This window comes from Motacilla alba, chromosome 5 (assembly GCF_015832195.1).
Source record: "Motacilla alba alba isolate MOTALB_02 chromosome 5, Motacilla_alba_V1.0_pri, whole genome shotgun sequence".
In the NCBI taxonomy this organism is placed as follows: Eukaryota; Metazoa; Chordata; class Aves; order Passeriformes; family Motacillidae; genus Motacilla; species Motacilla alba.
The window spans coordinates 62,359,902-62,368,817 of record NC_052020.1 but is presented as its reverse complement, the minus strand read 5'-3'; the positions used below and the strand labels follow the sequence as shown (position 1 = coordinate 62,368,817).

The 8,916-nt window shown below is 44.0% G+C and overlaps 1 long non-coding RNA gene across 3 annotated transcripts; it reads right to left on the bottom strand.

Moving 5' to 3' along the window:
• Window positions 1-819: 819 nt before the first annotated feature.
• On the bottom strand, window positions 820-7,007 carry LOC119701776. Of its 3 annotated transcripts, none has more exons than XR_005257179.1 (4): window positions 6,940-7,007; window positions 6,471-6,551; window positions 1,948-2,093; window positions 820-1,434 (listed from the first exon to the last, which is right to left on the bottom strand). It is a non-coding gene; the product is annotated as an uncharacterized LOC119701776 (long non-coding RNA). The 3 variants fall into 3 exon arrangements; XR_005257180.1 differs by lacking the exon at window positions 6,940-7,007 and adding an exon at window positions 6,730-6,748; XR_005257178.1 differs by lacking the exon at window positions 6,940-7,007 and having other exon boundaries at window positions 6,471-6,904.
• Window positions 7,008-8,916: the final 1,909 nt, after the last annotated feature.

Here is an 8,916-nt window from a genome sequence, read left to right as displayed (position 1 = left end):
AAATCCCATTAGAGCTAGCCCAAAACCTCCGTGCTTCCTCATCATAAACTTCCTCCTCAACCAATTCCTCAGAAACCCAAAAAACTCCAATACACATCCAAAAGGAAAGAACTGCTAAGAAAAACAAAAACCTGTACAAAATAAATCAAACCAGCTCCCTAAACTCCAGACTGTACAACTGACCCTAAACATTACTAAAAAGACCCCCGAAGCTCTACCTTTATGCTAACTCACAAGTAATGAACAATAATCTGTAGAAATAATTTTAAATTAAAAAAAAACTAATGAAAAGCATAAAAAAAATTCTAAGCTATTAAAATGTCAAAAAATATCACTGCTAAAATTTTAAAAAAATATATACTGCCTATAAACACCCACCATATAAATGCTCCTGTCCCCAAAAAGAAAACTAAACCCCCCCCCCCCCCCCACACCGGCTGCACACAACATGAAGCAAGACAATTAATTCTAAAAACCACCTTAAGCCACTACGTAAAAAAACCTTTCAAAAATTAAAAACTGCAGGTAACAAAAGCCATCCAATCACTTAAACACCCAAAACTCCAGCAGCCGAGCTGCCCCTACCAAATCTCTGTGTTTATACCTACGATAAACTAAGCCAAAATCCCAGCAATACATCTCAGAAGTCTATTAAAGAAACCTGTTGAAATTAATTCTGCCTCAAATACAAACCAAGCCATCCACAGAGTTATCTTCACTCAAAAAACAAATGACACAGAGTTAACAACACCAAAAAAGAAGACAACACACCGTACACCACCAAAGAGTATCACGTTGAAGGAAAAAAAAAATAAATTATTTGGCTTTTTTTCAAACTAACTTCTTTTATTAGCTAGAACTAAAGCTTTCAAAACTCCATACGTATCGCAAGCAACGTGCAGTTCTGGTTTCTCCCCGTACACTCTTTGTACAAAGGGCCTGGGCACAGCACAGGGCCGGGATTCAATGGAATGAATGCATCCCCCACGACCTTTCAAAGAGCTCCGGCACCGCGGCTCGCAGATCCGGACTGCCGTGCTCAGCTACCCTCACGGCCACGTTCAAGCACAATCCACCAGATTGCTCAGAGAATTCCCACTAAAACTCAGCTATAATCACTGAGCAGAAAGTCCTTTGGGGTGCTGCTCCATCTCTCAGCTGCTCCGGGCAGAGGGAAGACGGCTTCTCGTCACGCACGGCAGCAGCAGCGATGGATCCTGGAGGTGGGGGGGGGGAGGGCTGGGGTTTTTTTGTGGATGTAAAAAAAAAGGGTAATGAAATGAAACCAGGTCTGATATAAATGTCTTGAAGCGCCATTCGAGCTTCTTAAACCCAAGAAAACCGTTCCGATTCCTGAGTCCGGTCTTCCGCTGCCTCCTCGCTCTTTGTGCTCGCAGCCCGTTGCAGGAAGCTCTGCAGCCTTTCTTCCCCATCCTGTGTTAGAGAGGGGACAGCTATTAGGGGCACGCACACGCACAAACGGTCTTCAAAAAGATCAAATGCCTGCAGTAAAAATTACATAAGTAATATCCTCTCTCAAACTGTTCAAGAAAAGGGAAACTGGAGGTTTAATGTCCCTCTGAGGGATATGGGATAAAATCTTCCCCCTGAGTGTGCACACAGTAATAAAATACTGATTTTTTGGACCAAACGAGGTAGGTCTGTATGAGACCTACAGCTCAGGGGGCTTTCACGGCTCCCGGCGATGAGGACTGAGCACAGAAGAAAGTTAAAGATGAAGTGTTAGTCCCCTGAATTATTGCCCTGATGTAGGGGTTTTTTTTGGTTTGTTTTTTTTTTGTTGTTGTTTTTTTTTTTTTTTTGTTTTTGTTTTTGTTTTTGTTTTTGTTTTGTTTTTTTTTTTTTGTTTTGGTTTTTTTTTTTTGTTTGTTTTTTGGGGTTTTTTTGGGTTTTTGTTTTTTTTTTTCCCCCTGCTAAGAGACATACCAGCTTCTTCCCTTTGTTTCTGGGTTTCCAAGTCACCCTGTAATTCGTAACCTGCACCAAGCTGACACGGCTAAGTGAGGAATCCGGCTGCTGTGCTCCAAGCCACGTGTCCCTGGCGTGACGGGAAGTCAGGAGTACAGAAACAGCTGTGGGAAGAAAGGTGAGAGGAAGATCAGAACAGATATGCTCCTAGTTCCCCACAGCTCAAGTGGAGCTGGCTTTTAAATAGCACACATAAACTTAAATTAGCAACAAGCAAAAAAAATATTCCTAACACAATAAACCCCAAAAGGCCTCAAACTACCAAAATAAAAATACCACCTAGTAAGAAACGTGAAGGCAAAAAAGAAACGTAACCAGAAACACTATCTCCCAAAGGATCCGTGTGAGATACAAAGCTGTGTTTCGTGTCAGGTACATACAGGCAGCGTGTATACTTGTGATTGTGATATGTGTAGAAACTGATCATGGGACAATTAGAGGATGAATTCTTAAAAAATAACTGAGGTAGTAAAGCATGGAAGAAGGCCTTTGAACTTATCCTTTGTTTGCAATTAACTGTTATAGCATCTGAATTAAAGCTTTAAAGATGTTGCTGCTGGACAGGAACTTTCTGCACGTAGCTAAGCATTTAACAGCTTTGCAATAATAACCTTTTGAAGTATAATTTTAGAATATTACTTGTAGTAAGGAGCTTTGAAAATATAAGTTTAGAATATATGTAAAGGAAATATGCTTATCTCAACACCTTAGCAAAACAGTAAAAAGCAGCTTAAGAAAGGAAGATGGACATCAACCCAAGGATTGATGGCTTCAACCAAGGGAAGCTGGACATCACTGTTACAAGATTTATAGTCTTTGCAATTAAAAGGTGGGCCCACATCTGGAGTCCGGACCGCACCAGCTGGGAGGCCTCTTTCTTCTTTCGGAAGTCGGACCCCACCATCTGGGGATACTCCTTTCTGGGGTACATCCTGAGAAAACTAACTCACAATAGTGTACAGAATTGTGACGTAAAAATCGGGAATAGAAACTGCTGAGAAAAGCTTATGTGTACCCCTATAAATACCTGTACGCCACAACCATCGGTGTGCAGTTGGAGGGAATAGTCTAAGTCTGCTTGGGACCTCTAATTAGGGCTATCTACATTATAAACAAAAATAAGAAAAATAATCGCCTCCCAGGCAGTGTAAGGGTTAGGTACGTGCCAGGCTCACCCTTCTCTGAGATATCTGGTCCTAGGGCACAGAAAGAAGTGCCCTGAAATGCACATTTAAACCCTTAAAATGCTGAAAAAGGCAGAGCTTCCTTCAAGTGAACCCCTTCAAATGAGAAAATGGGGCAGTTGCCTCCACTGAAACTGATACAATGGCAAATAAATGCCTTCTGCCCTTTAATTTAATCCCCTAAAATATTGGGAAAAGAGCAGGTTTTCTTACTGTAAATCTCTCCAGTGATGAAAAAAATAGGGATTTTTCCCTCAATCCAAACCCTTAAGAAGGAGAGATAGCTGGGCATCCCCCTCAGTTTAAGCCTTAGGAAAACAAAAAAGAGGGTGGTTACCCTTAAATCAAACCCATAAAAAACATCGTTAAGGTTTTCCCCTTCTATTTAAACTGGAAAATAATGGAAAATGGTGACTCCCTGTCAATTAGCCCCCCCTAACAGCATAGAAAAGGCAGGATTCTTTCAACTGAGACCATTAAAATTGCAGGGGAAGCAGATTCCCTCACAATTTGAACACAAAAAATAGGGGAAAGGGAAGCTTTTTCCCTCCATTTAAACCCCTTTTCTCCTAATAACCCCTCTCTTTTCTGGGAGTACTGTGGAGGGTCTGGAGGCTCTGGGGAGGGACTGACACAGTAAAAGGGGAAAGTTGAAAGCTCTCCCCTGGAACCCCACATGCTGCCCGGCCCGCTCAGGTGCCGCCCCTTGGCGAGAGGGTTCTTCTCTTGGCATTTTCTCGAAGCGATGCTCCGTGCCCGGGTGGGTCCGGCTGCTCCCCTGTCCCTGCTGGATGTTCCGACCGTAGCTCTGGGAGGGACGCTCGGGATACCCCCGTTAGCCCCTCTGGACTAGCATCTCCCTGTGCGGGTGTGCCCGGGGAACCCCCTGAAAGCAGCTGGTCACACGGGGTGCTGCTAGACCTTGGACTGGGGGGTGAGGTGAAGAAAGGTCCTGTGAAGAAAGTTCCCTCCCCTACACAGCCCTTCATCTGCCCCTTAAACAATGTGGTGCTAGACTTTCCTTTCCAAGGAAATTAACAGTCTTTCCCTTCTGCGTGCCCAGGGCCAAAACTGGGATTCTGCCTCCAAAACTGCAGACGGCAAACGATTTCTGGCAGACCGCAGCTGCCGAAGCCGAGAACTCTCGCTGCCCTTGGAGTGCCACGGGCCTCTTGTGAACGGACGTCCGCACGCGGCGGGGGTGAGTTTGGCTTTATGGGGAAAAGGGCTGGCGTTCCTGTCCGGGGGCCTATGCCTGCTCCGCTTCCGAACGGCGCGGGATCTCTCCCGGAGTGGAGCTGCCCCCGCCTAGAACTCGGGCTGCCCTGGCAGTTTGCTGAGCGCCTCCTGCAAACTGGCATCGGGAAACTCGGGGTGTGAGTTTTCCTGTGTGGAATTTCTCACAGACCAAAGCTAAGGGCATCTAACCCTAACTTTGACCGCAAGGACTTAGCTGGGTCTAAAACTTACGACTTTCGGACCGAGAGCGGGGGACAGGACCCGCTGTGCTGCCGCTGGCCCCTTTCTAATGCATTGCAGCCCTAAAACTTTGCCTTTTCAGAGGGTGTGTCCTCTGACCCTGCCCGTAATCTTCAAAATATGCTAAAGATTCCTAAAATAGCTTTGAAAAACCCCCAACAATACCCTAAAAAATCCCAGACAAGTCCTAAAAAACCTTCCAAAATCCCCTAAGTATGTTTAAAAGTTCTGGAACAAACCTCAAAAAAAACATGCTCAGCCTCCAAACTCTACCTATTGCTCTCTAGCCCTCAGATGTCGTCCCTATCTTTTTGCAGTGGTACTTGTTGTCCTCTGAGGGTTCTGTCATTGTCCTGGTGTGAGGGTTGCTGTCTTGTCACACCGGGAGGGTTGCGGTGTGGTCTCACTGTTGGGGTTGCTGTGTTGTGCTGCTGTTGGGGGAAAAGGCTGTTGGTAGGGGGACTGCTTAGGGTGAAGTCAGGGCTGGGGTGTGTGTACCTGAACTTGCCTCCTAAGCTGTACCCTGTAGCCCTGATTTCCACTGGACTGTCCAGCCCTCAGGTCCTCTCCCTTTACCCCTAAATCCCTCCCTCTACGCCCCAGCCTTCAGGCTCTGTGTCACCCTCAAGCCCCTTCTCAGCTGCCCTTCGGCCTCTGTGTTTCGTGCTGTGAAAAGACCCCAGAAAACCCTAAGAATTCCCTAAAAAAAGCCCTAATCTTCAAAATGTCCTAAAACCCCCCAAAGAATACCCTTAAAATACACTAAAAATACCCTACTTTTAAAAACCCCAGAACACCCCTAACAACCCCTAAATATCCCCTAAATAGTCCTAAAAGAGCTCAAAAATAGCCCAAAAATCCTTAAAATGCCCTGACAAGACCTTTAAAACAGACCTAAAAATTCCCTCAGAAACTGTAGAAATACCCTATATCTAAAAAAGTCCTCCACATACCCTCAATAGTCCTAAAAAAGCCCCAAGAAGACTCAGAAACCCCCCTAAAAATTCTAAAAACTACTAAGAAAGCCCTTAAAATACCCTAAAAAGACCTCTTAAAAGCCCTGAAAGAGCCCTAAAATTATCCTAAACGTTCCCAGAAAATCCCTAAAAAACTCCCACAAACACAACCCTAAAATATCCTTTGCAACCCCTGAAAAAAGCCCTAAAAAAATGCACATCCCCCAACTCCTACCTTTCACTGTCTAGCCCACAAACATCATCGCTACCTTTTTACTACGGTCGCTGCCTTGTGCTGTTGTTGGGGAAAACTGGTGTCCTAGGGGTGCTGTTTGGGGTGAGCTTAGGGTTGGGGTGAGGGCTTCTGCAACTGTAGCCTAACCTTACCTATTACTCTGGGTCCTGTCCTTTTTACCCCTAACCCTCAGTGTAAGCTGCCCACTTGTCAAACCCCCCCTCTTTGCCCCTCAGCCCGGAATGTCTGTGTGTCACCCCAAGCCCTGCAACGTTGTCCCTTGGCCTCCTAACCTCCGATGGACGCTCTCCACCCGGGTAGGGTTGGTTTTTAGGGAGAGGTTAGGGGAGGTGTGAGTGCTGGTTCACCTGTCACCCTCAGGCACCCCCCACTTTTCCCCTCAAGGCTCTCCCCAAGCCTCTTCTTGTCACCCTCAAGTTCCCTAGAGTAGCCTCTCAGCATCTCTGTGACAATCTGGACCCCCCAGTCGCTCCTAAAGATTCCTTCTGCCTCTCAGCTACCCGATCCTCTGTCACCCTCCAGCCTACCCTCCTCAGCCCGCATCCTTTGTGACACCCTGCAGCCCAGCATCCACAGCGGCCAAAACCCGAAAATTCTGCTACTCACCATTCTCCTAAGAATGCCGGGCTCCTCGGGGCGCACGCTTCGGCTGCGCTCGGAGGCCGACGCCGTCGTCGCAGAGCCTGCCTGGATTAAGAAGAGATGAGGTGATTTGGCATTGCTGAAACGTGACGGGACGTTGGCTCGTTCTCCTCGCGGGGAGCGGACAGAGCGACCGGCACCGGCCGGGACCAGCGCAGCGCCCGCGCCGCCTCTTCCGCCCGCCGGCCCGGCAAAGCCCCCCTCGACTCCGCACGGCTCGCACCGCCTGCACGCCGGACCGGCGCCGCCCCGCCGGGATTTTCCGGCACACGGTCGCCTCCACCGTCTGGAGCGGGGCGCGCGCGGGGGCTAGGGGGGGTGCAGCCCTGTTCCGACGCCGCTCGCATGCCCCCGGCCCGTGCACCGCTGCGACCGCGCCCCTGCCGCCCGCCGAAACCGGCCCCGCCGGGCCGCCCTCGCCGCCGCCATTCACCTCAGCCACGGCGTCTCTTTACGCTTCTGAAACACCTTCGCCCCTCCCCGCTATTTACAGACACCGCCCCGCTCGCCGCTCGCTTCTCCCGCCCCTCGCCCTCCCCTCCCTCGGCAGCCGTCCTTCCCCCGCCCCCCCGGCGCCCAGCTGCGAGGGGCGGGGCGCTGGCTCGGGCGGGGCTGCAGTGCCGCGCTGTGTCCACAGGGGGCAGCACTCCCGCCGGCCGCAGCCGGGGGCTGCCGCTCGCCTGGAGGGAAGGGAGGCAAGAACAACAGGTGCGACCCCCTTCGAAAACTCATCAAAAATAAATGCCCCAAAAAAACCCGCACGAAAACTAAAAACACCCTGCCTGTAACCAAATAAAACCTCAAAACACCCTTTCCTTAAAATTATATTTAACTATTTTTTACATTTTTCAGATTCACATTTACATTTATAGTGTATATAAAAGTACAAATTATTTCTATTCTATATTACACCTATTGCTCATACTTATTTATATTTAAACTTTTGTATATATATCTATACATTTGTATATTTAGATTTAAATATATTTAGATTAGATTTATATATATATATTTCTAAATTTAGATTTCTATTCCTAAAATACATATGTTCTTTAAAACGAAACCCCTGCCTCTAACCAAAATCTGTCCATATTTTTAATATTAATTATAAATTATAAAAAAACCCTGCCTCTAAACAAATAAGAACAAAAACCCACTTTATTTAAAAATATACTTAGTTTTATATTTATATTTTCCACAATTATACTCACACTTACATTTCTTTAATATTCATATATTTGATTTATAGATACATATATATCATAATGTAATACTATAGCTACAGTATGATTTACATTATGTATTTTATCAATTTCTAAGACTTAGAATTTTCTCCCTTTTATATTTTTCTATATCTTTATATATTTATGATACAGGTCTATATTTGGATTTATATTTTTAATCAGTATTTCTTTTTTTATTATTTATAGTAAAAGCCCTGCCTATAACCAAACTTTTTTTAAAAATCCCACCGTTATTTAAAAAAAAATAATTATTTTTATATTTCTATTTTTTCATATTTCTATTCACATTTATATTTTATAGTGATGTATTCCATTTGCAGACGTAAATAGCATATAGCAAAATATAATTATATATATTCTAAAAAATATATCTATTTTTAATACTTATAATATCTAATTTTATTACTTATATTAACTTAGATTTTATATATGTATTTGTTCTATATTTCTATACTTAGATTTCAAGTTTTATAATTGTTATACATGTAAAATTAAAAAGCTGCCTAAAACCATATTAAAAAAAAAAAAACAAAAACAAAGCCTTCATTTTTATCGCTACTTAATTATTTTTATATTATATTCTTCATATTTATATTCAATTTACAATTTGTTATATATCTTATACGGATATACTATAGTTATCGATCTATTATATATTACACATAATATATTACAATATAAGAAGATATATAGAGTATTATTGGTAATATGAAGTGTATCTAGTTCTGTTATTTTGTATTTATTTCTATTTTATGCTTTTCTATATATCTTTATATATTTATAATATATTCCTATTTTTACATCGTTGACGTTGCTGTTTATAATCTGTATTTCTATATTTTACATAAACATCTAATGGACATAAAACATTATAATATCTTCCTGATATAATACAAAACTATGCTGCATGTTCTCTTTATTTATATTTATTTTATTTGAATTTTATATCTACAATTTATATTCCCATTTCCATATTTATATCTCTGTTTTGCTTATTTACACTGGTATGGCTGGGAGGCGGGGAGACGGGACAGGACGAAAGGGGACGAAACGGGAGAGGCACGGCACTACTATTATGATTTAAATAACACCCCTGCCTCTACGCAAATGCAAGCCAAAAAGAACCCCTTTCTTTTAAACAGCATTTTAGTTTGAGAACATGCCCT